Consider the following 6047-nt stretch of genomic DNA (forward strand, 5'->3'; position numbering starts at 1 on the left):
CAGACAGAACGTGCCATGGTGGCCTACGTCATCACCCACGTTACCGGCAGAGCTGAAGCCTGGGCTACGGCCGAGTGGGCCAGGGATTCTCCAGTCTGCAGTTCCCTGGAGGTTTTCACTGACACTCTCCGCAAGATTTTCGATCACACAACCCCCGTTCGAGAGGCAGCAAGAGCACTCATGGGCCTGCATCAGGGCAAGAGGCGGGTTTCCGACTACGCCATTGAGTTCCGCACCCTGGCAGCAGACAGCGGCTGGAACTCCCGCTTTTCTCTATAGGCTTTCTGACCCCATCAAGGACCAGTTGGCTCCTCTAGAGCTTCCTCTTGACCTGGATTCCCTTTTTCGCTTTGGCCATAAGGATTGACAACCGTCTCCGAGAGAGAGAGATCCAGGGCTGCTGTTACTCTGCCCACTCTGAGGGGGCAGCCCTATGCTGATCGCTCTTCTTCGTGGCGTCCTCCCCAACGGCTCGTTCTGGCGACCGACTCACCAGCGCCCCCTACTCACCAGCGCCCCCCCTGCTTCGGAAGAGTCCATGCAGTTGGGAGCCAGGCCCATAATTACTCCATCCCAGACTCTCAATCATTCTGTGTTTGTGGACTCTGGAGCAGATGGGAGTTATATTGATTGGAGGCTAGCCAAGAGACTTGGACTAAATGTTGTTCCCCTGCCTAAACCATTAGAGGCCAAAGCTTTAGATGGTCGCTTGTTGTGCAGAGTCACTCACCGCACTCAACCTGTTCAGTTAATCATTGCCAATAACCACACTGAATTCTTGAGCTTCTCAATCTTTTCAACTCCCCTTCACAGCCTCTCATCCTGGGTTTTCCCTGGCTCTCTGAGCATAACCCCCACATAAACTGGTCCACTGGAGAGGTTACGGACAACCAGTTCTTCGTGAAAGCGGAGAAATGTGAGTTTCATGCCTCCACTGTTGCTGTCCTGGGTTTCTGTACATACTGCATCCACACTTGTACAAACTGCTCCTACTCCATACCACTGCTCTTCTGTTCTGTACATATCTGTCTATACTGTTCATAATGCACATATCCCTATATTTTCTTTAATACTACTGTTAATACACTGCACATATCTGTACATACCTGTTTATACTGTATTCCATATTTATTCTGCTATTACCCTAATGTTACTGTTAATACATACATACTGCTAGACTGTATTGCCTATACAGCTCTTACGCTGCTACACTGTTCATACTGCATCCTATTTATTCTGCTTATAATGCTACTGCTAATTCATATACTGCACTACTTATACTATACTGCACTACCTGTATATATTGTTCACACTGCACTTTTCTGCTTTTTTGCACTTCTGGTTAGACGCTAACTGCATTTCGTTGTCTCTGTACTTGTACTCTGCACAATGACAATAAAGTTGAATCTAATCTAATCTAATCTTCATAATCTCGGAGGACAACATCCAAATGGATCCTGCCAAGGTCAGTGCGGTTGCTGAGTGGCCCACGCCTACCAGTTGCAAATTAGTTCAGCGTTTTCTAGGTTTTGCTAATATTTACAAATGGTTTATCAGGAACTTTAGCACTGTTGCCGCTCCGCTGCATGCCCTCACCTCCTCTCATGTCAAGTTCCAGTGGTCTCCCCAGGCGGATCAGGCTTTCCAGAGGCTGAGGGAGAGCTTCACCTCGGCAGCTGTCCTCACTCTCCCGGATTTCCGTCAGCAGTTTGTGGTAGAGGTGGATGCCTCAGACGTGGGCATCGGGGCTGTTCTCTCCCAGCGGTCACAGGGGGACAACAAGCTTCATCCCTGCGCCTTCCTATCCTGGAAACTCTCTCCTGCTGAGAGGAACTATGATGTGGGAAACAGGGAGCTGTTGGCCGTCAAGGTGCCCCTGGAGGAGTGGCGCCACTGGTTGGAGGGAGTGGAGCACCCTTTTCTGTTGTGGACTGACCATAAGAACCTGGAATAGATCCGGACCGCCAAATGGCTCAACTCCAGGCAAGCCAGATGGGCCCTGTTCTTTAATAGGTTTAACTTTTCCCTGCCATACCGGCACGGGTCCAAAAACATTAAACATTCTCGCCTGTTTGATCCTGACTCAGTACCAAGGTCTCCCACCAACATCCTGGCATCTTCCTGTGTGCATTTGGGGCATTGAGGAAGAGGTCAGACAGGCGAGTGCTAACGTCCGAGTGTACTGGACAGCTGTCCCCCGAACTGGTTTGCTCTCAGGTCATCCATTGGGCTCACACCTCTCTTCTCTCCTGTCACCCTGGTATATGGCGGACTCTCTTCGTGGTCAAGCAACGCTTCTGGTGGCCGTCCATGGAGAGAGAGGTTGGGGAATATGTGGCTGCCTGTCCTTTGTGCGCCCGGAACAAGGTCTTCCAATGCCCGCCTCCTGGTCTCCTGCACCCGCTTCCTGTGCCTCATTGTCCCTGGTCTGACATCTCATTGGACTTTGTGACGGGGTTACCCCCCTTGGAAGGTAACACCACCATTCTTACGGTAGTAGACAGGTTTTCAAAGATGGTGCACTTCATCCCCCTGCCTAAATTGCCATCTGCCAAGGAGACGGCGGAGGCTATGTTGTTCCATGTTTTCCGTCTCCATGGATTCCCTAGGGATGTGGTGTCAGATCGGGGGCCGTGGTCATCTCACAGTTCTGGAAGGTGTTCTGTTCCCTTCTCAGTGCCACTGTCAGTCTCTCCTCCGGGTACCTCCCCAAGTCCAATGGCCAGACCGAGTGGCTCAACCAGGAGTTGGAGACATGTCTACGTTGCCTCGTCTCCCAGAACCCAGCCACCTGGAGCAAGCACCTCATTTGTTGAGTACCTCATTTGTTGAGTACGCCCATAACACCCTGCAGGGTTCTTCTCCCCGGTTTGTGGGTCCCTTCCCTGTCTCAAGGTAATCAACCCAGTAGCTGTGCGACTCCGACTCCCCAGATCCCTGAGGGTTCATCCCACCTTCCATGTGGCCAGAGTCAAGTCGGTGAAGGAGAGTTCCTTCTTTCCCGCCTCCAGGCCCCCTCCACCCCCCCGGTTCATTGACGGAGGTCCGGTGTACACAGTCAAGCGGCTCCTGGCAGTTTGTCGTCTGGTGGACCGGGAGGGGTACAGGCCTGAGGAGAGGTCTTGGGTCTCCACCAGGAACATCGTGGACCCTGACCTTATACGGGAATTCCACTGCAGCCATCCTGACCTGCCTGGGACGTCAGGTGCTGTCCCTAGAGTGGGGGGGGGGTACTGTAACGTCTCGCCCTGCTCCTTAGTTTATGTTTGTCTTTGTTTCATGTTATTTATTTATTGTTTCCTGTTTATTTTTGTGTTCCTCACCTTTGTGCCAGTTTGTCTTTGTACCTTGTGTCAAGTGTTCCAGTGATTTTTCCTCATAAGTATTCCTGGTTTTTGATCTCCGAGTGTGTTTTTGACTTTGCCTTTTTGCCTACCCCTTTTCGGATTATCCTCCTGCCCATTGACTGCCGACCTGTGTACCGAACCTTTCTTAAAGTAAAGACTATTCTATTGGATTTAAGTTTTTGTCTCTGAGTCGTGCGTTTGAGTCCATTGCCTGAGTACTTCTGCCATTACACCCTGTCTGTCTCTGTCTGTGTGTATGTGTGTGGGCATGGTCCCAGTTCACGTCTTCCACTCCACCTGCTCTGTCTACACACCTGCGGTTCATCATCTCATCACCATGCAGTTTTTAAACCCCAGCTTCCCATCCACTCATCGCCAGATCGTTTGTTCTACACGTCAGTTTCGCTCTTGGCCGCTTTGTAGCATTTATTACTCAGAGCAAACTTAGAGCATTACTGTACTTAGTATTTACGAACAGCGCTCTCTCTGTTCAGTGCCACTCCCCGGTTTCTGCCTGCACTGCCTGCCTGCCCTGCCACCCTGCCCTGCTTATCATTCTGCCCTGCCATTCCGTTCCCTCAACTCCTTCATTAAAACCCGGTTCCTGTGATAAATACGTGTCCTGACTTTGTGTCCTGCGCTTGGGTTCTCTAGCTCTGACCGTAACAGTACGATCTGGCCATGATGACGAACCCAGCGGACACAGAGTCTTTCCGCCAAGCCCTTACCAATCAAGGTGCCCTTCTTGAACACTCTCACAAGCCCTCGAGGCCATCTCTGATACGGGGGAGGTTCTCTGCCAAGCCTTCGCAAGTCAAGACGTCTGTCTGGAGCAACAAGAACAGGCCCTCAAGGACATTTTGGACAGTTTGAGAGACTTTTCGGCTGCTCTCAGTAGCCTCCGCAACCCACCTACCCCTCAGGCACCACCACTAGCCCCTAGCCTAGCCCCTAGCTCCTAGCTCACCTCCCTTTTTTCGCGAACCTTTTGTCCCCACGCCCGAGCGCTATGATGGTGATTTGGATTCCTGTCAGGCTTTTTTAGTTCAATGTTCCCTAGTTTTTGAACAGCAGTCCCTCACCTATTCCTCCACCCATTCCCGTATTGCTTACCTGCTCTGGTCCCTTAAAGGAGCTCTCGCCTGGGCCTCCGCAGTATGGGAGAGACAGTCGGCGATCTGTTCCTCCTACGCAGACTTCACTCAGGAGATGCGAAAGGTTCCGCCCAAGGCAAGGATGCAGCCCATCCGTGACTCCCCGCTCTCCACCTCCAAGAGGTCTCGAGCCCCGCTATGTCTCCACGAGCAACTCTGAGGGCTGAGGCTACTTGCCCTGCCCTGCTTGCCATTTTGCCCTGCCATTCCGTTCCCTCAACTCCTTCATTAAAACCCGGTTCCTGTGATATACGTGTCCTAACTCTGTCCTGCGCTTGGGTTCTCTAGCTCTGACCGTAACAAAACAGCTTGAATTCTGAGCAAGAGAAATGATGATGATGATGATGATGATGATGATGATGATGATGATGATGATCATGCAAATTATCTCAGTGTCACAAAGCAGATATTCACATAGACAGCAGGACAATGTTGAAGGATAACATCTCTTAGACATCAGGGATGAAGAGTGAAGAGTTCCTCTTCCTTGTCCTCCAGAAGCTTCTCCAGAGGGTTGACTGGTTCTACTGCTGGGTCCTCCTGCTCTTGGGCTGGCTGGAGGTCTGGATGAGGTCTGGATGGGGGTCTGGATGAAGGTCTGGATGAAGGTCTGGATGAAAGTTTAGTTGGTGTGTGTGTAGGTCAGCATCGAGGAAGGGTCCACCACAGTATAGCTGGGACAGACTGGCTGCATGTACATGCCTGAGGCAAAAGTGGGAGTCGGGGTTGACATCTGCTTGAACATCTGCTTGAACAGGTAGTCAGTGCTGCAGGACCAGTGGGCCAGAGGCTGCAGTGTTGCAGCGGTGGACTGGCTATCCACCCTGCACACACGCTCCCATCACTCGCTGTGGAGACAAGGATCCCTATGTGCGGGTCCTGTCACCTCAAACCCACAGGTTCCTAAGGAGCAGAGGTGGACATTGAACAAGGTATCTAAACAGAAGGAAGGGTCAAATACTGTACGTCATAAACCCAAAACTAATGCCGCACTAGGAGTCAGATTTTAAATGGAATTTCATTGAAACTGGTTGGCTCCCAGTGCAACATTAGTTCCAGGTTTATGACGTATCTGACCCTTCGCTTCTGTTTAGATTCCTTGATATACAGTAGAACAATCACTCTGGGGACTCACCACTGTAAAATCATCAGGCATGTAGTTAGAAAAAAAAACCTTCACTGTGAAAATTATTTCCACTGGGAATGCCACCCCTGTCTATGGTAAGTTAGTAAGAAGAAGTCTACTATCATCCAAGGTCATAATGAGAGCACTATGACTTACCAATTTGTGCATATGATGGTAAACTGTTGTTTTGGACCACAATGTGTAAAACACGTGGACATGATTAATGAGAATTACATATTAAAGATATAAATATACAGTATATACAGTTCTTCTTTTGGCTCTACACTCCAAATGTTGGGATTTGAAATCAAACAGTGGTACAATTGGATTTGAATTACTATGAGGTTAAGGTAGAGATTATGAACTTTTATTTGATGGCATTCGTGTACGCATTGGTTTCACCATTCAGAAATATTTGTA

Source organism: Argentina silus (genome assembly GCF_951799395.1).
Source record: "Argentina silus genome assembly, chromosome: Y".
Lineage (NCBI taxonomy): Eukaryota > Metazoa > Chordata > Actinopteri > Argentiniformes > Argentinidae > Argentina > Argentina silus.